Below are 24,057 nucleotides of genomic sequence, written 5' to 3'. Positions count from 1 at the left end.
GCCCTCCACTCTGCAGACAAAGCAAACAGGGGTTCAGCGACCTTATTAAAGACAACGTGGAATGATCTAATGGCTGGAAAAGGTTCCAGGGGTCATCCTACTGTAGGCCCCCTCCAGCAATTTCCTGCAGTGGCCCCAGAACCTGTCTAGACACTGGCCATGTAGGACATGGTCCTCCAGGGGTGGCTGGCTCCTCTGGCAGGCAGATCTGCCAGAAAGCATTCACAAGTGGGAGGAAATCGACTCTCTAGTCTAATTTCCACCCATCTGTCCTCGTTCTGCCCTTCATAACCCCACAGGGTAATCCTTCTTCCCGGACAGTTTTGCAAATATTTGGATTCTGCCGTCTTGTGCTCTGCACACTGATCTTCCAGACTGAAGGTTCCCCACGTGTCAACTGCCCTCCCATGGCCTGCTGGTGGCTGTCCTTAGATCCCAAGCAAGGACACTGTATTCTAGATGGGTCGGACTAGTAAAGAACACAAGACAGCCCCCTGCCCTTGTATTTGCAATACTTGCTTTTATCCATCTTAAGAATGGGTTCCTTCTTGGGGTCTGGGATGCTGTTAAAACATATCTTCCCATCAGGTTTTAATCCAAATAGGATGGAAGAACACAGATTCATAGACTTCTTCCACAGGAGGAGAGCTTGGAAGGTACAACTCCCCTGTGTCTTTCTCATAAAAGTCTCCAGCTATGAATGTGGGGCACGTGGTGCTGGGGGTCTTACCTGAGAGTCTCTCTTCCATGCTCTGCAACCCTTAGAGAGGGTGGGAAAGGGCTCACAAGGTCACCTGGAAACATCAGAGCCAAGGCTCAAACTGGAGCCTATCAGATGCCAGGTCATGTTTCCCACCTACAGAGGGAGGGGGGTGAACTCCTGCCCACCCCTACCTTCACCCTTGGCACTAGCTTTGCCATCTTAGTTTTGCTGGCACAGTGTTGATGCACTTGCATTAAGGTCTGCCTATGGCAGCCCCAGCATGGAAAGAGAGGAGGCCCCTAAAGAGACTGAGGCTCTCAGTCCCGTTATTGATCATTTAGGAATGGCTTCATTTTAAAACTCTCACTCTGGTTACTAGCAGCTCCTGGGCATCAGGAAAGTGACCTCAGGTGAGCTGGGAGGATTCCTGCAGCCTGGGATCTACAGTTAGTTAGTGGCTCAATCATGTTTGACTCTCTGCGACCCCATGAAGTATAGCCTGCCAGGCTCCTCTGTCCATGGGATTCTCCAGGCAAGAATATGGAGTGGGTAGCCATTCCCTTCTCCAGGGATCTTTCCCACCCAGGGATCAAACCTGGATCTCCCACATTGCAGGCAGACGATTTACCGTCTGAGCCACCAGGGAAGCCCTGACTTCTACACTACACACAAGGAAATCCTGGCTGGTTCATTGGGAACTGCATCCCTTTCTCTGGACAGCATCCCTCAGCAGGCCTACTGGCCAGATCAACCACCTTCTCAGGCCTGTCACTTCTTTCTCCAGGGCCAGAGGATTTGGAGCAGTCTTCGGAGGGCACCTAGTTCTCAAACCTGTGGGTTAGTGTAAACGTGTGTCACCAGCAGTGATCAGATGGTGAACACTTAGCAAACAGTTGGCATGCGGGCAAACAGAAGGGGTGCAGCAAAACCTGGATTGGTACCTACCCACCTCACCCTGGGGAAGTGGCAGAAGGCTTGGTTTGAAATGTTCTTATCCAAATTAGATTTGCTTAGAAGCAAAGGAGCAAGCGTCCTCAGAGACCACATGCTTTTTCCACCCATTGGGCAGGTCAGGTCCCCAGCAGAACAGCATCAGAGCCTGGGAGTTCGCAAAACCTTGGAGATTTGGAGGAGGGTGGAGGCTCGAGAGGGTGAGGTCAGGTCAGGCTCCCAGAAGGGGCAATACTTCATTAGCAGATGGTGAGAAGGGGGTAACTGCGCATGTCATCAGAACGTGTGTTGGACCCAGCAGAGGCCTGGCCAGGGCAGAGGTTAGCCTTTGGGGGCTTGGGGGTTAAGGGGGAAAGGTGGAAGGTGGGGAGAGAAGATATCAGAGGGAAAGAGTGGAGATGGAAGGTGGTAGGGGCGGGTGGAGATGGAGGGAGTGGAGGAGTGCAGGAAGGTGAAGAAAGGGGAGGGAAAAGGGGAGGGACGGAGCGGGTGGGGGATGAGAAGTAGGGCGGGGAGCCGGGCGGCAAGGAGGAGGAGGCAGGAGAGAGGGGGAAGGGAAGCGAGAGGAGGCGGGAAGGGAGGAGGGGAGCGGAGGAGGGGCCTGCGCGCAGCCCCGCGCCCTCCCTCCCGCGCCGGCCTCCGCGCCCTCCCTCGCCGCAGCATCCCCGAGTCGCCTGGCCGCGCCGCCCCTCCGCGCCGGGCCTCCGAGCCGGTCGCCTCCGCCTCTGCCGCCGCCATTCCTGCGCCCGCGCTCGCCTGGCCCGGCACCGCGGGGCCGCGCGGCCAGGACACGCCGCGCCAGGTAAGGGTTGGCGGGTAGAGGGCGGGCGCGGGCGGTGCAGGTGCGCGGGGGCGGCGAGACCCTCCCCGATTCGGCCCCCGAGCCCGCCCGGAGCCTCCGCCCCGAAGCCCCCTGACTCCTCCCAGGACCCCCGGGGCCTCCCCGGAGCCCCCTTCCCGGAGCTCCCTGACTTCTCCCGAGACCCCTCTTTGAGTCCCCTCCCAGGACCCCCCAGGACCCCTCCCCTCCTCGGCTGCCTCCCTGCCCCGGCGCGCAGGTGGCTCGGCGACGCTTGGGGCTCGGGGCGCGCGGCTGACCCTGGCCCGCGGCGGGGGCGGTGTGTTCTGCCTGACCCGCGGCTCCTGTCGGCTCGGCCCCCGCCCCACTCCGGCCATTCAGGCCTGGCCCGGCCCCGCGGCTTCTATTTCTGTCGGCGGGGCCGCGGCCCCCGGGCGCTAGACCCCGAGCAGCGCACTCAGACAGGTGGGGCAGGTCGGGGCCCTGGCAGTGAGTGTTGCAGGCCTCGGCTTCCTTTTGGGTTTTGGCTGCGTGATTCTAGAATAGCCAAGGAGAATCAGCAGCCTTAGCTTAGGGCTGCACCTGTTGCAGCCGCCTGGTGAACTGCAGGAGGCTGAATCCACTGGGGTTTTGCCAGGGCAGACAGTGGAAAGGAGGGTTGGATCGTGGTGGTCCCCTTCGTTTTATTTCATTTAGTATTGGGGGTGGGGGTGTGTGGGCGTCTGGAGGCGGGCAGTTCACCAAAAACGAGGCCTGTGGTCTAGGGCAAGGGTCGCCGCTTTCTGGAGCGCATATGCTATACAAAGTTGTTCAGCTTTTGATTTGAAAACCACCACTTATGTTAAGCACATCCAGGACTTGGGAACTGTGGCCAAGTGGCTGGCCCCCCCATTCTGAGTCTATTCAGATCCACTAGGCGCCACCGAGCGGAAGTTTCCTTTCCAAGGGTGAAGTGACATCGGTAGCCTGTCAGCTCATACCTGCCCCAGGCCTGGGGCCTGCCTTCTGGCTGCCTGGGCGCTGTATTTTGGGAATGTTTACTGTGTCCCAGAAACAGGCTGCCTCAGTCAGTGCTGGGGCCAGGATTCTGGCCGAGATAATGCCCCGATTGTCACTTGAACCGTTGGTGTCTGTGCACATCGTCTGCAAGAATAAAGAAGAATAAAACAGACCTGCTCAGAGTACTCCAGGCAGCCAGTCCTACCAGGGGGAAAGCCTGCAGGGATGAGGGGATGGTGAAGGGATTCACTGGGGTATTTCTGGGGACAAAGACTCTTCCCACCAAGAGTGTAGACCTTCAGATTGCAAAGAAAAAAAAAGTTTGTATTATGAACAGCGAGTAAACCAAATAAAGAAAGAAAAATTGCTGATGCTGAGAGGCAACCCAGCTCTGGTCTACTCTTGAGCCATGTTATAGGACCGTGAGCTGGCATTCGAGAGGTACTGGCTCTTTATGATTGCTGGAAAATGCAGCGTTATCCCTCTGCTGGTAACTGGGGTGCTCTCACAGCCTTCTTTGGGGTCCTGGCAGATGGTACATCCACCCCAGCTCAGGAGTGGGGTGCAGGGCCACGCCGCACAGCTGTCCAGTGGGTCTGGGGGCAGGGAGATGACCATAATGACATCATCCACTCGTGATCCAGTCCCTGTGGGTTAGCCAAGGCAGGTTTCATCTCAAGCGCCCTCCCCCCTCACCAGGCAGGGATGTCTAGGCCAGTCTTGGGAGCGCATGCTAATGGCTGGCTCTGAGTGAGGGGGGAAGGACCATCCGCTGGTGCCAGCACATAGCGAAATCAATAATGTGTTGCAGAGATCAATGGTTTTTTCATTGGTCCTCTGTGCTTCCAAAGAGAGCCTGCTTCTCCCACACTGAGCACGGACAGTTTAAGGCCTCCCACCCCTCCCTCTGGGTTCTGTTTCTGGTGGGGGGGGATGGGTGTGGCCAGGAGCCTCTTCCCGATCCCTTGTGTGGTGAGCCTGGGGCTCCTGGATTGGCAACTGGGCTCCGTGTCCCCTCCCACCACCAGGCGTCCCCAGTGTGCCTGGGTTAGGCCCCTGCTGCTGCATATGTGTATTGGCTTCCCAAGTGTTCCTTAATTCACAGCGACCTTCCCCTCATGCTAACAATTTGTTCAAAAGAACTCCTGAGAAGGTGATGTGGCAGGTGGTGCATCCCTGTGCCCCCGGCCCCCCATCCCAGTCTCTTCTGGGAGTGACAACAGTGACCAAGTTAACCATCCAGGCCTGCAGGGTGGCCATGGGGTGAAGCTGGCCATGTGAAAATACACAAATGAATTTGCCATCAACTGACTGTCGAGGGTGGCTACAGGGAGAAAGACTGCTGTCCTTTGTGGGGCTCGGCAGGTGCAGTCTCCCCTGCTCCACCTGTGCCTCTGGGGCCCTTGACCATTCAGGGATGTCTCGGGGCGTCACCCGAGAGTGGGCGGTCGGGCAGGCTTCTCTGCACTGGAGACTCAGCACAGCCCGTGGCCATTGCAGCCTGCCTGCTGTCAAAGGTGATGGAGAGAAGTGCAGATTTATTGCTGCTGCTGCTGCTAAGTCACTTCAGTCGTGTCTGACTCTGTGCGATCCCATAGACGGCAGCCCACCAGGCTCCCCCGTCCCTGGGATTCTCCAGGCAAGAACACAGGAATGGGTTGCCATTTCCTTCTCCAATGCATGAAAGTGAAAAGTGAAAGTGAAGTTGCTCAGTCGTGTCCGACTCTTAGCGACCCCATGGACTGCAGCCCGCCAGGCTCCTCCGTCCATGGGATTTTCCAGGCAAGAGTACTGGAGTGGGGTGCCATTGCCTTCTCCAAGAGATTTATTAGGAGGAAGTATCTGCTGATTCAGTCAAGTGGAGGTAGCACGTGAGTGGGCCGTGCCTGGAGCTGGGCTGGCATTGTTCAGTGCACCAATTAAGGTGATCTTTGGGATAAGCAAAGTGGCTCATCGCAACTCCTTGGAGTGGCTCTCTTTGAATTGCCTGTCCCTTCCTGAGTGCATGGTCTTTTACCTGGCGATATTGTACCTAGACCAGGCATCACAGCAGCCCAGGAGTCATTCCCCCATAGCTGCCTTCCAGCATGCCCTGTGATCCACCAGTAGGACCGGGTCCTTTATTTGGTCTAAAAGTCTCAGATGCTCTCTATGAAAGTGGAGACTTCACCCCTTCCCCAGGTCACTTCTATGTATTACTCGTGATTGCAGCTTTGAACGAAATGCAGTTAACCAGCATTTGAGCCAAGAAACATTCCTTTCAAAAATGATGGTATTTAAAGAGACAGTTGGGCGTTTGTTGAGTGAACAATGATTTTAAAAGATAATTATATTCCTTAACAACAGTATTTTGGTTATGTTCACACAGTCTTTACCCTTTAGCTGTAGATGCTGGAGTGATCTGCAGAGGAAGTGAGAGCCATGTTTGAGAGCTGTTTCAGATTAGCGTGGGTGGGGGATGGGTTGGGTGATGGAGGGGGCAGCACTGACCATTGTTGAACGGTTATTCGCTCTGGGTGATGGTACCTGAGGGTTTGTTAGTCTCTTCAGTCTTTAATCTTTAAAAGTCTTTATCATAAAATAGTTAATGATCTAAGAATCCCATTTCCCCCTCTCAAATGCCATAGGATCCTTCACTTCATGGAATAGTTGAGGTTTACTCAGGATGGGGAACGCGGGTATACCTGTGGCGGATTCATTTCGATATTTGGCAAAACTAATGCAATATTGTAAAGTTTAAAAATAAAATAAAATTTTAAAAAATAAATAAAAGAAGTGCTGATGAGTTAAGTGAAAACATTGCTCCTTAGTGTGGACTGTATAGAGTGATCCCATTTACACATGTATAGGTAATAAAGTATAGAAGCGTCTGGAATGACAGACTCTGTGTGTCAAACGGACGATGACAGAGCACCCGAGGTGGACGAGGAGGGCAGGTGCTGCTCCGGACTCTAGGGACACAGCTCCGAGCAAGAGTGGCTGTCCAGCTGGTGACCGGGATGGGAGGGAAGGATATATTTGTGCATGTGAGTTGTGTGTGCTTGGGTGTTGGCAGAGGGTTGAGAAGGGGGTGGCAGGAAGGAGGAAGGGGAATCTAGCCTTTTATCCCCTCACCTATTTCCATGTGGTTTGTTTCTTTTACAGAGGGATTGTTTTTGTAATGATAAAATGTATTTGTAAGAAGGGATTTCCATTAGGGAATGTGCTTAGTTGCTCAGTCGTGTCCGATTCTTTGCGACCCCATGGCCTGTAGCCCACCAGGCCCCTCTGTCCATGAGGATTCTCCAGGCAAGAATACTGAAGTGGGTTGCCATGCCCTCCTTCAGGGGATCTTCCCAACCCAGGGATTGAACCCAGGTATCCTGCATCGCAGGTGGATCCTTTACCATCTGAGCCACCAGGGAAGCCCTTAGGGAATAGAATAACCTGGGTGTTTTGCAATATTTATTTATTTAGCTGCACGGGCCCTTAGTTGTGGTACTTGGGATCTTCAGTCTTTTGTGGCATGCAGGTTCTTTAGTTTTGGCATGTGGAATCTAGTTCCCTGACTGGGGATCATACCCAGGCCCCACCTGCATTGGGAGTTCAGAGTCTTAGTCCCCGGACCACCATGGAAGTCCCTGTTCTAAACATTAAGTTTCTAAATCTAAATTTATTCGAAATGGATTTGACTTGTAGGAATTCGTGTTCCTACACAACATAATAACATGATGTGGCTTCAGTGAGGCAGGCAGTGAGTCCACAGCCATTTTTGCTCTGAGCCTGTGCTCTGTGGGCCCTGAAAAAGAGACACCAGTACCCTGACCTCAGCAATAGGGGGGACGAGACTCAGACCCTGAAAATTTAATAGGAATGCCGTTCCTCAATTTGGGCAGTAAGCTGAGGTACCATGCTGGGCCTGCGCCATGCGATGGGGAAGACCCTTAGCTCAGACCCACCATGGTCCTGGTCTAAGTGGGGAAGCACATTTCGTTCCATGGGACTTGACCCAGCAACAAAAGCAGTGACAGTCCAGAGCCTTCTTGGGTGGATTCCCACTGCTAGTTGGGTGACCTGCCACTGTGGGGCTGTTCCACTCATCGTCAGCAGTTGCTGTTTTCTCATTTAGTAGAGAATATGTTAAGTAACTTTCCTCTACAGCAGCAGCAACAACAAAACCCATAAAAATGCTAAGTCCACGGAGTAGAAAAGTACAAGTTGCCTGGAATCCTCAGGGCTTCCCGCCCCCTCCATTTTCCTGTCCTATTACAAGAAATTTGAGTTGCTTAAGTACCAGAATGTAATTGGCTTTGATCTAGCATCTGGGTGTTGTTTGGCTCTGAAGCATGTTTTTGATTCTGTTTGCAAGGACACTACGTTCCCGGAGGCCTACTCTGAATAAGGGCCTCAGCTGGACCCCACTTTGTTCTCACCGTGTGTTTGGGAGTTTTGTTTGTTGTTGTTGTTGTTGTTTACTAGTATTTTCCATGTTTGTGGGGTGGCTGTGCTCTGAGCCTGGGGTCTCGTCTGCATGGCCATGAGCTGCCTGCTATCAGAACAGACTGTAGGCGCATGGCTCATTTTTCCATTGAGATCAGATGTGTTCTCTGCATCTCAGTCCTTTCCAGAGGCCTTAGGGATCCTGTCTGAATAGAGCTGTGCCGTCTGGGCATTTGGGGCACCCAGGAGGTCTGTATCCTTTGTAGGTGAGGTCCCATCATTCATCTTTTTTGAGGCAAAGAAATTAGGTACTCAGGTGGTGCATGTGGTAAAGAACTCACCTGCCAATGCAGGAGACATAAGAGATGCAGGTTCGATCCCTGGGTTGGGAAGATCCCCTGGAGGAGGGCGTGGCATATTCTTGCCTGGAGAATCCCATGAACAGAAGAGCCTGGCAGGCTGTAGTCCATAGGGTCACACAGAGCTGGACACTACTGAAGCAACTTAGCAAGGCCCCTTTCACCTCCACTTCATGAAGTCCCACCACTCCGTCCAGCAAATGTTTACTGAGCTCCAATTACAGCAAGAAACCAAGAGATAGAAGGCCCTGCCAGCTTGGCACTTATGGTCAAGTAGTGGGTGCTGGAAGGCTAAGGAGAGGAAGTAAATCCGAATGTAACGCATTGGGGCCATAGTGCCATGGAGAAAGCCAGTGTGGGGTCCAGGTGCTCACAGTTTGAGAATGTTTGAGATTCAAAACCAGGTGGCTGGTGGGCTGATGGAAGAGGTGAGGAGTGACCAGGGGGATGTCCTGGCATGCTTTAGCAAGGCCAGAGGGCAGGTGTGGCTGGAGCAGAGGAGCAGGCCTGTGCAGGTGGTGGGTCTGGCTGGATTCTGGTGTGTTGTGAAGATGGAGCCATTGGGATGATTGGCTCAATAGAGGAGTCCAAGGTGACCCTGAGATTCTTGGCTCAGGCAGCCCGAGGGATGGAGTGGGCGTCACTCTGAAATGGGGTCTCAATGGGCAGAGCAGCTTTGGGGGATTTGGGAGGGTGGTACCTATGACCTCCACTGCTGTCCACGTGGAGGTGGTAAGGGGCTTGTTGGGCAAGCAAGGGTGGAGTTGGAGGGAGTGGCCTGGGTCCGATATGGGTCTGGCTGTTGCCAGCACAAAGGTGATATTTTTAAAGCTGAGTCGGCACAAGATGGCAGAGGAGGAGAGGAGAGGTCCAAGGTCAAGGAACCAAGAAGGAATGTCATCAGGGCAGGAGAAAGCCAGAGGGGTCTGGGGCATCCAGGGCCACTGGAAGAGTGTGCATGGAGAGAATGGGCTGTCTGGCCGAGGGAGCTAGCTAGATGAGGAATGAGAATTATCCTTGGAGAATTGACCTTAGAAACATGGAGGTTGTCAGTGTCCTGACAAGAGGGGTGGGAGTGTTGGGCCAAGACAAGGTGGCAAGTGGAGCTCAGGACATCAGGAGTTGGTAGTTTTTTCGAGAATTTTTCTGGGAAAGGGGGCTGAAAGATGCGGGAGTTGCTGATGGGCATAAGGGGTTGTGTTTCAGGTTTTGGTCCTGATGGGAAAGATGGAGTAGGGGGAAGAGTGAAGGAAGTAGGGTGGGGGCCTTGCCCATGTCCTCCAATGAGGGAGACGGAGGGGGACAGACGAGTGGCCACTGTTCCCCCGCAAGCAAACTGTCATCAGCCTCTTAGGTACCCCACTTCTCTGATTGGCCCTGGGGTCCTCAGAAGGGGTCAAGATGGCAGAAAATGGTTATGGAAGCTTGTGACAGCGGAACCTCTGAGCATGGCGGTGGGTGCCCAGGGGCTGATGAAGCCCTCTTGGGTGCTGAGCATAGGAAGTCTGGAGAGCTGAGTTTGCCAGGCTCCCTGGCAGGAGTGGATGCCCTTCTGGCTGAGAGGACATCTGAGTGACAGGAGGAGGGTGAAGGAGGCCTGGTCTGCTGACCTGATGAGCCTGGGCAGAAACTGAGGCTGAAAGTGGGGCCGTGTCCTTGCAGCCAGGATGTGAGCATTTCCCTCTTATGTTGGCCTGGCATCCCTACACACAGGGCCCGGTCACTAGCGAGGGCCTGCGTGTGATGGATTAACACCGCCCTGATTCCGCATCCACTGAGCGCCACGTGAGTGAGGGAGAGAGCCTGTCTCCAGGCGTGGTCCCTGTGCCAGCAGCATTGTATTTCCAGACCCTGCTGCAGGTGCAGGTTTTTACCTCCACCCCCAGGACCCCTGAACCAGAAGCTCTGTGGTAAAGAATCTGCCTGCAAGGCAGGAGACCCAGGTTCGGTCTCTGGTTCAGAAAGATCCCTTGGAGAAGGGAATTGCAACCCACTCCAGTATGCTTGCCTGAAGAATTCCATGGACAGGGTAGGCTGGTGGGCTACTGTCAGTGGGGTCACACAGAGTTGGACATGACTGAGTGACCAACACTTTGACTTCCAAGGTTGGGCTAAGCACAGCCTGTGGTTGGGAGGTGTACCCTGAGGGGCAGACAGAAGAGCTTCTCTCTGGATGCCCTTTAGACTTAGGGTGCTTGCCTGTAGAAACAGTTCCGTTAACCAGTTTTATTGAGGTATAATTTACATACAATAAAAGGTTACTGTTCAGTGAATTTTGACAAACGTATACAGTTATGCAGGCTTCCCTTGTAGCTTAGATAGTAAAGAATCTGCCTGCAATGCAGGAGACCCAGATTCAGCCCCTGGGTGGGAAAGATTCCCTGGAGAAGGGAATGGCAAACCATTCCAGTATTCTTGCCTGAAGAATCCCATGGACAGACAATGGGTTTGCAAAGAGTCAGACTTAACTGAGTGACTTTCACTTTCACTTCCAAGCTTGGGCCAAGCAGGGCTTGCCTTTGCGGGTACTGCATCCTGGAGGGCAGACAGGAGGGGAGAGGCAGGGCCAGTGGGCCCACTCTGGATGCACATTAGACTTGGGATGTTCACCTGTAGAACCAATGTTTCTTTAACCAGTTTTACTGAGGTATAATTACATACAATTAAAGGCACTGTTTGGTGAGTATTGACAAAGGTATCCAGTTATGCAGCTGCTACCGTGATGTGATGGAGGCCGACAGTGGATGATCTCTGCAAGTGAGGGTGCACCTCACGAGTTCATGCACCTACCGTCCCTGGCTGCTGTCCGGCTGCTGTAGCAGTCGAGCAGTTGCAACAGAGATTGTGTAGCCTATGAACTCTCCCCAAACTCCTGTTGCCTCTTTGCACTCAACCCTCCACCCAGGCAATCACTGATCTGTCGAGATTAGACTATTAGAAGATTGGTTTCTTTAAGCATTTCAGAACGGAAGCATGTATTGTAGATTTCTTACTTCTTTCCCTTGGCGCATCTCTGAGATTCTTGGGTTTTGCTGTGTGTTGTACTTTCCGTCTTTTATTGCTGAATCCTGTTGTATCACGTGGGTGTGCCATGATTTATTGATTTATTCACCTGCTGGTGGATGTTTGGATTGCTTCCTGTTCAAGATTATTATGAATAAAAGTGCCGCAAGCTACAGCGCAACACAAAAGAACAACCAGTTAAAACACAAACAAAAATATCTCCAGAGAAGACAGACAGATGAGAAACAAGCACATGAAAAGATGCTCAACATCATTAGTCACGAGGGAAGTGCAAGACCAAACCGCAGTGAGATACTATTTCCCTCTTTTATTTAGAAGAATGACTTTTATTTAAAAAAAAAAAAAGGAAAATAGCAAGTGTTGGTGAGCATATGGAAAAGGTGTAAGTTTCACACGTTACTTTGAGAATGTAAAATGGTGCAGCAACTTGGAAAATAATTTAGGGATTCTTCCAAAAGTTAAACACAGAAATGTCATGTGACCCAGCAGTCCTACTCATGGGTAAATACACAAAAGAATTGAAGATAGATGTTCCAATGAAAACTTGTACACAATTGTTCATAGCAGTGCTAACTCACAGTTTGGGAAACAACTCAAATGCCTGTCAGTGGATGAATGAATAAATAAATGTGGTCCATCCAGGCAATGGAATATTACTTAGCCATTAAAGAAATGAAGTACTGACATGTGCTACAACATGGATGACCCTTAAAAACATTTTACTAAGTAAAAATAGTCAGACACAAAAGTGCATTGTATGATTCCATTTATACGAAATGTCTGGAATAGGCAGATCTATTGAGACAAAACAAAGCAGGCTGGTGCTTGCCAGGGCCTGGGGAAGGGGAGAATGGGAGTGACTGCTTAATATGTATGGGGTTTCCTTTGGAGGTGATGAAAATGATTTGGAACTAGAGAGTGGTGATGGTTGCGTATCCTTTAAAATGGTTTAAATGGTAAATTTTATCTTATATGTATTTTACGGCTATAAAAAAAGGGGATATAAAAAATGCTGTATTCGTTTGTATGCACATCTGAGAGTGGACATGCATTTTCATTTCTCTTGAGTAACTACTGAACCAGTAGAATTGTGAGGCTGTGTGGTAAGTGTATCTTTAACTTTATAAGAAACTGGCAAACTGTTTTCCAAAGTGGTTGTATCATTTTACATCCCTACTGCTAACGTGGGAGCAGTTATTTCACATCCTTGCCAACACTTGCTGTCATCAGTCTTTTTAAATTTAGTTACTCTGGTGGGAGTTGTGCTCTACCATAGATGTTCTAGGTTGAGTATCTTTTCCTGTATTTATTAGCTCTTTTAGGTTTTGTTAAAATCTTCTGCTGACTTTTTAGTTGGGCTATTTATCTCTTATATTTGAGTTTTTAAGAGTTCTTTACGTGTTCTGGATTCAGTTTGATAGATATTTGTATTGCAAATATGGTTTTCTCTGTGGCTTACCTTTTTATTTGATTAATGATATCACACAAAGGGCAGACATTTTTAGTTTTAAGTCCATTTATATCAACTGTCTTTAGCTAGTGGTTTGTGCTTTTTGTGTCCTGTTTAAGAAACTTTGTCTCACCCATCATCTAAAGATTTTCTCCTGTGTTTTCTTCTGAAGGCATTATGGTCTTAGCTTTTATCTGCTATCTATTTTGAGTTACCTTTTAACTGGAAAGAGTTTAGGATTGAGGTTCATTGTTTTGAGTGCATATACCCAGTTGTTCCCGCACATTTGAAGAGTAATTGAGAATCTGTGTGGCTCTGTTTCAGGACTCAGTTCTAGTCCATTTTGGCTTATTCACCACTGGCCTAGAAACTAGCCCATCTTCATGACTGTTGTTTTACAGTAATTCTTGAAGTCAGGTAGTGAACCTTCCAGTTGTGCTTCATTTTCAAAACTGTGTTATCTAGTCTAGATCCTTTACATTTCCATATAAGTTTAAAATCGGCTTGCCAGTTTCTACAAAAACGCCTGCTTCAATTTTGAGTGGGATTGCATTAACTCCTTAGATCAACTTGAGGAATATTGTTATTTTAACAATATTGAGTCCCAGCCAGTGATCATGGACTGTCTTTCCATCTGTATTCACTTTCCTTCATTTCTCTTAGCAGTGATTTGTAGTAGTCAGTGTAGGTCTTGTATGAGTTTTATCACATTTATTCGTGAGTATTTTGTGATTTTAAATGTTACAATTGGGTTTTAAATTTTTAATTTTCCAATTGTTTATTTCTACTGTTGGAATATTGTATGGTTGAATGGCACCAGCGACTCGATGGACATGAGTTTGAGTAAGTTCCCGGAGTTGGTGATAGACAGGGAAGCCTGGCATGCTGCAGTTCAAGGAGTTGCAGAGTCATGCATGACTGAGTGACTCAACTGAACTGAACTGTTACTGTATAGAAATTCTGTTGATTTTTATATTGTTTATTTATCTTGTGACCTTTCTAAATTCACTTATTTGTTTCAGTAGCTTTTTTGTAGTCCTTTAAGATTTTTACACAAAGATAATCCTGACAGTTATAAATAGGAACCATTTTACTTCTGTCTTTTCAGTTTAAATGCTTTTTATTTCTTTTTCTTCCTTTATTCCATTGTCTAGGATGTTCAGTGCAGTGTTTAACAGAAATGGTGACGATGGACACTCACCTGTTCCCAATCTTAGGAAGAAGGAACTTAATATCTTTTCATTGAATATGATGTTAGGTGAAGATTTTATGTAAATGCATTTTTGGAGGTTGAGGGAATTTTCTAGTTTGCATAGAGTTTTTATCATTACTGGATGTTCAGTTTTGTTATATGCTTTTTCTGTATCTGTTGAGATGATCATATGGTTTTTCCTCTTTTTTTGATAAATATGGTAAATTACAGTAGTTAATTTTTGAATGTTAGACAATATTTCATCCCTGGCACAAACCCCAGTTGGTCATGATATTATTATCTTTTTTTGGTATTGCTAGATTCAATTTGCTACAATTTTGTTAAGAATATTTAGAACTATATTGATGAGAGATATTGTAATCTTTTCTTGTAATCCTTCTGTCTGGTTTCTGTATCAGGGTAATGTTGGCCCCACACAATAATTTGGGAAGTGTTTCTTCTTCATTTATTATTGAGAGTTTGTGTAGGACTGGCATTGTTTCTTCCTTAAACATTTAACAGGATTTATTAGTTAAGCTGTCCTGGATTTCCTTTATGAATTCGGTTCATTGACACAGAGCTATGAAGACTTTCTGTTTCTTCTTGAGTCAGTCCTGGTGATCTGTATGTTTCAAGGAATCTGCCCATTTCACTTAAGTTGTCAAAGTTGTTGGCATGAGGTTGTTTATAATATTCCCCTATTATCATTTTAATGCCTTGGGATTTGCATGGTTTTCCCTCTTTCATTTCTGAGCCTGGGATTCTTGAAAAAATGAAGCAGAACAAAACCCCCGTGTCTGTCTCCACACCCGCCCAGTTACAACAGAATCTCCTGGGATGGGAGGGAGGGTGTGGATGTGTGGTTTTGACAGCTGTTCAGGTAATTCTTGTGCAGCCAGAATTGAGAGCCTTTGACGCAGAGGAAGGAGGGATAAGCTTTACTTACTGGTGGTCTGGGCAGGTCTCCCAGAAGGAAGAGAAGGAGGATCTGAAAGAGTGGAGAAGGATACAGGGCCCTTGTCTGAACACAGGGTCTGTATGGAGAACACCAGGCCAGTGGCCTTGATGGGGCTTTGAGTTTGGTGTGGACCCTGGGTGGACCTGCAGGTATGGAGGGCGTTCTGTACATGACAGATTTTGGAGCCAGTGAAAAATAGGAAGGAAAGCAGCTGGCCAAGAGACAAGGAATTCCAGGCCACATAGCATAGACTTCCTTCTCTGCAGGGTTGTTGTTTGTTTTAAAGTGAGATTTACTGAGGGATAATTTGCATTCAATCCTTAAGGGAATCAACCCTGAATATTCATTGGAAGGACTGATGCTGAAGCTCCAATACCTTGGCCACCTGATGAGAACAGGAAAAGACTTTGATGCAGGGAAAGATTGAGGGCAGGAGGAGAAGGGGATGACAGAGGATGAGATGGTTGGATAGGATCCCTGACTCAATGGACATGAGTTTGAACAAACTCTAGGAGATGGTGAAGGACAGGGAAGCCTGGAGTGCTGCACTCCGCATTATTGCAAAGAATTGGACACTACTGAGAGACTGAACAACAGCGACAATTTGCGTTCAGCAAAATGCACCCATTTTCATGTCCTGTTCTATGAGTTTTGAAACATAGTCATGTAACAATCACCAGATCAAGATACAGAAAATCATGTAACTCCATAGATTTCCTTGTGTCCTTCCAGAGTCAGATCCTTCCCCACCCCGCCCATTCCCAGCACCCACGAATCTGTTTTCCATCCTTTAAGGCTTTTCCAGGATGATGTATAAGTGGAGTCACACAACGTACAGCCTCTGGGTCCAGCTTCTTTCACTCTGCCTAATTTTGCAGGGGTTTGAGCAGTAACTGATGTGAGCAGAATCACAGTGAGCGCTGACTCTGACACCTGATTTATGAATCAGAAAGATGAGGATGAAGACAGGGAGGCCATTATGGGAAAGAGTGACATAGCGATATTCATGGTGATCTCATTGTCAGGGACCTGCCACCAGCCTACTATGCCTGTCTCGTGGAATTCTAACCACAGCCCTATCAGGCTGGGAGAGTCCTTCTGTCTTTTCCAGGTGAGGATGTTGAAAACGGAGCAACCAAGGAGTGGTGGACCCAGGATGTGAACACGGGGGCTGTGGCTTGAAGCCTGCAGGGAGGGGTGCTTGCCAGATACAGCATCTGATGCGCACATTGAGGGGTAGCCACTGGTCGAGGTATTTAAAAAATTTTAAGGATACCTGTACCCTCGGCCATTTCAGTTCATTGTCTGGAAATTTATGCTGAGGAATCATGGTTGTGAAGAAGCATTTATTAGAAAGGGTGTCAGGTGTTGATAAACAGAAAACCCAGATACCAGCTGAAAGCCACTGACAGATGGTCAGAGATGAGGAGATACAGTTAGGCTAGCCAACCTCTAAAAATAATAGTATAAAATATGATGATGTATCACATCAAGTACTAGGAACTATTCCTAAACCAGGGCATACAGTGAGGACCCATAATTTGTCTAGGAAGCATTAGGCAGACTGTCCAGAAGGGAGGGTCATGTAGTTCGTTGACGTTGTGGTTTTTGTTTTCTCCTTGGTGCTTGTCTGCATGACTCCAGTTTTCTGCAGCAATAGAGGAAAAATGGAAAAAACACAACTGTAGATCACACGCGCACACACACACGTCATATGCCTTGAGAGTCTGACACACTTTTCATAGACCTGTTATACCTGCCTTGTTTAAAAAGCGGGTGGGAGTTCTTTCTGTTGTGCTTTTAAATGGGAAACATACGCTGGCCTGTCCAGACAGAGTGAGAGGAGATGCTTGAGTGAGAGTGTGTGGCCGCCATGAGCCCTGCGCCAGGGGTGGGCCCACTGCCCTCCTCCATGCCTGGCTCCAGCAAGAGCCTGCTCTGATGGACGGCCTGGGTTTGACTGAGAGTCAGGCTTGTGTCGTGTGTGTGTGTGTGGCCTCAGGAAGGCCTGACCGTTCATGAGTGGGGTCAGCAGCATCTGGGAGCTGTGGTATTATAAAATGAGGTGACAAGTGAAATATCCCTTCTTGGTTATCTTTGAACTGGGATGCTGATAGATTTCAGTGTCATATTTAAAACCAAGCTTCAGAGAGGTTTCAGTACTTATCTAATGTTGCTGAAAACATTTTATTAGAATATTAAAACTTAATGGCTGCTTTCAGACCCTGAGGGCAGCTCACAGTAAGACATGCATTTATTCTGTAAGGCAGTGAACTTGCTTATATGTGTGTACATATGCATGCACACACATTTGTGTATAGATACACACACCCGTACTTAAAAAAAGTTTCTCAGGAGAGCACTCACCCCTAACCACATAGGATACTCTCTGATATTTTGTTCAATTGCATCTTGTTAAAAACTGTGTTTGCACCCCCCAGATTGAAAAATACTGAACCCCATTTGGTCGTCTGGCCTTCTGTGTGACTGCATGGACATTTTAAACTTTTGGCGTTAAGCAAATGTGTGAGGACTTTGTATTGTCGTTTTATTTCCCGCATCAACTACTGGCTGCGGTGACCTCTTCTTTGGTTTCTCTAAGTCTGGCGCTGAGCACAGGTTGGAGCCTGGAGCAGAGGGGCGCCCCCTCCCAGCTGCCCATCCCCAGTCGCCTGAGGAATGCATGCTCAAAGGCCACACATGGCAGGGGGAGGCGGGAGCCAGGAAACTGGGTCAAAGCAGAGCCCCTGAGCCTCGGAAGTGGATCACTGGCGGGTCTTTGAAACCTGAGGGACTAGCTTGGGTTTCAAATGTGGGCTCCCTTGGGCCTCCCTGGAAGCACGGCCCCCCTGCCTTATGTTTATATGCTCTCCCGCTTAGTGGACAGGACCACCAACGGAGCGAGGCTTGGTTTTCCCTGGCAACCCGGGAGGGGATGGGAACACGATTGTTAAAGTAGATGCTGAGGGGCCTGGAGAGCAGGCCTGAGAGACACAGGTCCCCACGGGTCTGCAGTGATGGCTCTGTGGCCTCCTGAGCTGGTGGGCACAGACTTTGCATCCTGGGAAGAGAACACCACTTATAGTGAGTGGAAAGGGCAGACTCCGCTTCGAAAACAAGTGAGACCCAGAACACGCACACAGTCTCCTCTCTTCCCGGGAGAGGACGCAGCGTGTGCACATACCAGCTCTTTCCGAAGGCCCAGACTTCTGCTAAGATGTTTTGTGTCAGGACTATTTTCAGGCCTTTTCTAGCATTTATGTTGCGGTCCCTAAAGACGGAAAAACTTTCCCCAAGCACAGCTCCTTTCATTAGCCATGCCAGGTGCCGGTCTCTCCAACCTGCTGGCCGGGAGCACAGGGAGCAGCGGTGTGGCTTCTGTTACCCAGAGTGATCTCCACGAGCTTGGCAGCGGCTGTTAGCTGCGCCAGCTGAGAACGGCTGGGCACTTCCCAGAGCAGCCGGAGCTTGTCCCAGCCTGGCCTGTGCTTCTCTTTGCTCTTTGTGCCATGCCTGTTTGCTCAGAGCTGAAGGGGGATGGGTCTGTTGAAGGAAACGTGCTCTTAGGGCTGTGGGGTCAGTCATTTTCTGCCCGGCCAAGTGCCCTTGTGTGTTCCTGGGCCAAACCTGGTGTCCTGAGGCATCTTCTCTCCAGGAGAGTGGCCCCAACAGCAGTAGCCGATGGACCAGGGCGTGCATCCTCTGAATGCTGGGGCCAGGGCCAGCTTGTTGGGGTCGGGTCCCCCAGCAAAGGCCACCTGACTTCAGGCTGACCTCTTCCATGGCCACTCACCACTGGCTGCTCAGCAGTGGGTCCCCTCACCCAGTTCAGTGTGGCCGCTTTTCTTTTCCCATCTTGAAATGCAAGGGAAGATTCCCACAAAACGGCAGCAGCAGAAGGTCCAGCCTGCCCTTGCTTCTCTATTTTCATCTTCCCATTTCCTTCCTCCTTCTCTGGTGAGGCGTTTGCACTTTTACAGTAATGTGCGTGTGACCTTGCTTTGCTCACCAGTGTAGCCTGACTCTGAGGCTCCCGGAGCACTAGCAGGTCCCTCTGGCACTCCACCCCAAGGATGCTGTCCCCACTGAGCGCAGCGGAGGTGCGTTCTGGCTGGGTTCGACTTGCATACACTGGATCCTGCAGTGCACGCGTGGATGTCCCTCAGCTCCTGTGAGTGGCCTCGGGCCCCGCTGCACGCCCGGGGCTCTTTCCTCATCCCAGCTCTCCAGCATCCATCTGGGGCGCGCACCACAGTTCATGCACTCGCTGTGCTGTTGGCTTGGTTTCTGGCTTGGGCCATTATGAATGTGGTTTGTAAACATTCTTGTCCCTTTATTCTCCATTGAGGACACCAGGAGTCCTCGATTATCTGTAGTTCCACTTCCCAGGGCAGCTTGCCTCCATCTGTAACAAGGCTCCTGGAATTGGGGTCTCAGACTTAGCTTGCTGGCACCCCTGGCTCCAGCTTGCTCCACCAGGAGCTATACCCTCCACCCTGGGAAGGGCTTTGGGCCTCCTTCTCCACCCCTGCTGCCATCTAGCCCCTTGGGGTCTCTCCAGCTGCACCCTGCTCCTTGCTACCCTCTGCTTCCCCCGATCTGGCGGGCCCAGCAAGGCCTGGTGGAAAACTCCCTGGTCATGAAAATGTGGTGGCTCTTCTCTGCTCCGCAGTTCTGTCCCGCTGCACTGTACCCTGTCACTCAGCCGTGCTGCTGTTCACGCCTTCAGTGAGCAGGGGACATGCCTGGCATGTCCCGGGCACCATGTGTGCAGCAGGGCATGGGGATGTAGAGGGAGAGCCCATGGCGTGTGGTGCCTCCAGCTGAACTGCAGTGACCAGGGATGTGTGCCACCAGGAAGGGAAAGTTGGGGGTGGGTGTTGACCAGCAAGGATGGGCTTGAGGGGGTCTAAGTCAGGAACTCTGAGCTGAAACTCAGGGACAGCAGGAAATAGCCAAACCTGAGTGGAGAGAAAAGCTGTGGCAGTTTAAACAAAGCATGTAGCTGTAATACATTGACACTGCTGTCACTGAGATGCCGTGGTGTCTGGCCTCCCTTGTGACTGCTTGGATCTTGGAGCCCTGAGATGCTAAGTAAGGGGCTGATGGCCCTCATGCTGTGAGGAAGCCCAAGCCCCGCAAGGTCATGTAGCACTGGGCCTGCAGTGGACAGCCTCTGCTCCCTCCTCGCCAGGCCCTGACTTGGGAGGGGAGTGGCCTTTACATGATCTCAGCCCTTGGTATCAGGACCCCAGAAGGGGCCTCAGACTTTGGGCTAAGTGTCCTGCTGGGGCCCGTCGGGACTCCTGGCCCAAGGACTGTAAGCGTGGGGACTATCTTGGGCCACCAAGTCCAGGGTGGTTTGTTACATGCAGCAGTGGCTCCCCCAGAGAGTGGGTGGGCCTTGGGGTGAAGTGGGAGAAGTTCTGGACACAGGTGCTGGGTGGGAGGTGGGGTGTGAATCATAACAGGTGCAATAGCAGTAATTACTTGAGTTTTCATCCTACACTTTTCATTGTCTCTGTAGCCGGGAGGCCTTCTGTCTTCTCCTTAGCTGACCATGAAGGAAACATGCTTACATCTCATCAAATCATGATGTACAAGCATGTTTCCTAGGGTCACCATAAGAAAACTTCGCAAATGAGTGGCTTAGACAACAGAAATTTATCCTTGCCCAGTTCTGGAGACCAGGAGTCCAAAATCAAGGTTTTGGCAGGCCCATGCTCCTCCTGAATGCTCTAGGATAGGACCCTTCCTGCCTCTTCCAGCTTCTCTTGGCTCCAGGTGTCCCTTGGCTTGTGGCCACATCCCTCCAGGACCTGCCTCCGTCTTCACGTGGCCTTCTTTCTTGTGTCTTGCCTCCATGGTGCTCTCACAAGGACCTTTGTTAGTGGATTTAGGGCCCATCCAGGTGACCTGGGATGATGGCATCTTAACTCTGTGATCTGAATGACATCTGCAAAGTCCCTTTTTCCAAATAACATCACTTCTCAAGCTCTGAGTGAACATTCTTTGTCGCCTACTGTAGCGAGAAGGCAAGAGAAGGCAAGAGAACCGTGTGGGGCTGGGAGGAGGCGGGTGGCCCTGGTGGGGCGGGGACTGGCTTCGTGGCCAGCGGCAGGGAGAAGGGTGTGGGCTAGGGCTGGCAGGCATTCACCTTCTCCAGGATATAGTTCATCGAGGCTTTATCAGCAGGAAAATGGAAACCGCCGCCACTTTCTAACTTTGTGGGAAGTTATCAAAATGAGAGTGCGGTGGAAACTCACTGCTTTGTTAAATAATTTTGCATTGACTCAGAAGGGAAACAGGAAAGGGCCTTCTATCTTTTTATGTGAGTTTTTATCTCTGCTAGTGGGACCTTTCTTTTAAGTAGCTTTTCTACAAAAATACGTTGAATCTTTAGTGTGCACAGGAAGTCAGATATGCTGACTAACTTTTCCTTTATTTTAATGGCATTTCTATTGTTTTGAAAATGAAGAAAGAAAACAAAGATTATAAGCTACCTCCTCTTGCCCAAGGTACGTGTTCTCTGTGCCTTTTGCGCACAAGCACACACACACACACACACACACATGCATGTACACACGTGTACACATACATAGGACATATATGTAGATGGTGGTTTCCCAAGGATGTGTTCACACCGTAGAAGGTTTTGCAACTTGCTTTTTTCACTTAGCACTAGACATGTGTGCTCCGCACTGCACTGTGAAGCCTTGCACAAGTCTATGAGGGTCGTATGCCTGTGTCCCTCACCCCGTGGTGGAAATTTAGGTGTCTCTGTAGTCTGTCACATCCTTGACAGTTTTTCTTGGAGTACCCCAGTGAGTACTTATATTATAGGAGTCTATCCTCTGGAGAAGGGAATGCCAACCCACTCCAGTTTTCTTGCTTGGAGAATTCCAGGAACAGAGCCTGGTGGGCTCTAGGCTATGCGGTCGCAAGAAGTTGGACACGACCAAGTGACTAACACACATACCCACCCGCCCACACACACACACACACACACCCCACTGAGTATTTGTGTAGGAGTCTTAAAACTGAACTATTTGAGTCAGAGGGTGTATGTATTTTTACTTTTGACTGGAGTTGGCTGGGCTGCCTGCCAGGACAGTATTGTGCCCCTCAAGCTCACAAGAGCCTTTCTTCTCCCTCACCCACCCAGAGCATTTCTGGTGTGTGTAGTCCTGACCACTGTGATCAGGAAAAGGGAAAGTCATGGGTCTCTGACCCCATCGCTTGTTTGTGGTTTATTGGTTGTTTGCATTTTCTCCTTGAAACACCTGACCGTGGTCATCACCTACTTTAATAAAAATTGAGTTGTTTCCCTTTCACTGATTTTATTGATTTGGGGAATTTCTTTAATATCAGAGTATTCTGCAGGGAGAGGGGGAAAAGCCTGTTTGAAAGCATTTTATCCATAAACTTTGTAGTAGTTACAGATGAACTTTGACTGGAGACCCATGGGACCATCACCTGGTTTTTTTTATTCATCCGGGGTATCCTGAGGGGCCCAAGCCTTTCATGTCCATTGCTGTGGGAAAGACATCAATCAGCTTTGACTGTGCCAGCCTGGCCACCTGGACAAACAGTAGCATCCATCAATGCTGCTGCTGCTCGACTGCTTCAGTTGTGTCTGATTCTTTCCGACCCCATGGACTGTAACCCACCAGGCTCCTCTATCCGTGAGATTCTCCAGGCAAGAATGCTGAGTGGGTTGCCATGCCCTCCTCCAGGGGATCTTCCCCACCCAGGGACTGAATCCGTGTTTCTTATGTCTCTTGCATTGCAGGCAGATTCTTTACCGCTGAGCCACCAGGGAAGCCTGGCACCCATGAGTGGTGGGGCCCAAAAGAAATTGGTGATATTTGTAATTGAATGTGTGTGTGTGTGTGCGTGTGTGTGTGTGTGTGCGTGTGCATGTATTCCTGAAAAATGCTGCGTAGTAGAACTGGAGGACTGCATTCCAAAAGCTTTTCATGGATTTAGGAGTTCCTGCCCACTAGGCGGCTTGTAGGACTAGTTTTCCATACATCATCTTGATTGTATTTTTAGCCAAATGATAAAACACACCACCCCGCGCCCCGCCCCCCACACACACACCCTCCACGGCTCGTGCTTCTCTGGAATGACAGTGCATAAGTGACAGTTCATCACAGTGTCATGAGTAACGTAGCTTGTTTTCCTAGAAGGCAGTTATGTACCCCAGCCAGATGCTGGGCTATGTGTCCTTGATGATTCTCACACATGGCTTTCACTGGACCCTTCACAGCGGTGCTGTGTGCTCATGAGGGGTCTTCTCTCCACTCTAAGGTTCTGCTCCAGAGTTGGGTGGCCCAGACTGGGTGGTATCTCAGAAGCTGTGTTCCTGATTGTATCAGTCAGGGTTTTCCGGGGAAACAGAACCAATGGGCTGTGGGGTGGGGGAGGAGGGAGAGGGGGGAACTGGGGAGGCTGGCAGGTCTGAAACCTGCAAGGTGAGCTGGAGGCAGAATTCCTCTTTCTTAGGGGGAGATCAGTATTTTTCCTACCAAGGCCATCAACATATTGGATGAGGCCTACCCACATTATGGAGGGTTATCTGCTTTACTCAGGGCTTCCCTGGTGACTCAGACAGTAAAGAATCTGCTTCCAATGCAGGAGACCCAGGTTCGCTCCCTGGGTCGGGAAGATCCCCTGGAGGAGGGAATGGCAACCCACTCCAGTGTTCTTTCTTGGTGAATTCCATGGACAGAGGAGCCTGGGGGTGACTGCAGTCTATGGGGTTGCAAAGAATTGGACAGGACTGAGCAACTAACACTTTCACTTTTCTGCATTACTCAAAGTCTACCAACTTAAATGGTGATGTTATTCAAAACATTCCTTCACAGAAGCCTCTAGAATAGTTTGATCATTTATCTGGGCATTGTGGCCCAGCCAAGTTGACATGTAAAATTAATCATGCTGATCAACACCCCAGGTGCCTCAACCCCGTGGTGGGTTAGGTGTGTGAGCTTGTTTAGGATGTATAAGGATGAGGGGTGACCTACTCCGCATGCAGGCAGGGCTTGTGTCTCATCTCCAGAGGCCATGGGGCCTGGCACCAGTATGGAGGAAGATGACATTTCTTGTATTCTGATGGTGTGGGGAGCGTGGCTCTGGCCTTGTGTGGGCTGAGCCCCATGCTTGCTAACTTGTGGCCTCCTTGGGATTGTGCCTTCATT

General features: G+C 49.8%; 1 protein-coding gene across 6 annotated transcripts in view; it reads left to right on the top strand.

Annotated features, from left to right (window-relative positions):
- The first annotated feature begins 2,215 nt into the window (after positions 1-2,215).
- SEMA4D (semaphorin 4D) overlaps positions 2,216-24,057 on the top strand; it is a 128,475-nt gene continuing 106,633 nt past the window's right edge. For 4 of the 6 annotated variants that reach the window (XM_070375217.1, XM_070375213.1, XM_070375215.1 and 1 more), the window contains exon 1: positions 2,216-2,456. The gene's annotated coding sequence lies outside the window, so the exon portion shown is untranslated. The remainder of the gene's footprint in view (positions 2,457-24,057) is intronic. The other 2 variants (XR_011465063.1, XM_070375218.1) reach the window with 1 other exon arrangement.

The sequence above is a fragment of the Bos mutus genome, chromosome 8, assembly GCF_027580195.1.
Source record: "Bos mutus isolate GX-2022 chromosome 8, NWIPB_WYAK_1.1, whole genome shotgun sequence".
Lineage (NCBI taxonomy): Eukaryota > Metazoa > Chordata > Mammalia > Artiodactyla > Bovidae > Bos > Bos mutus.
This window is presented reverse-complemented; position numbering and strand designations above follow the sequence as displayed.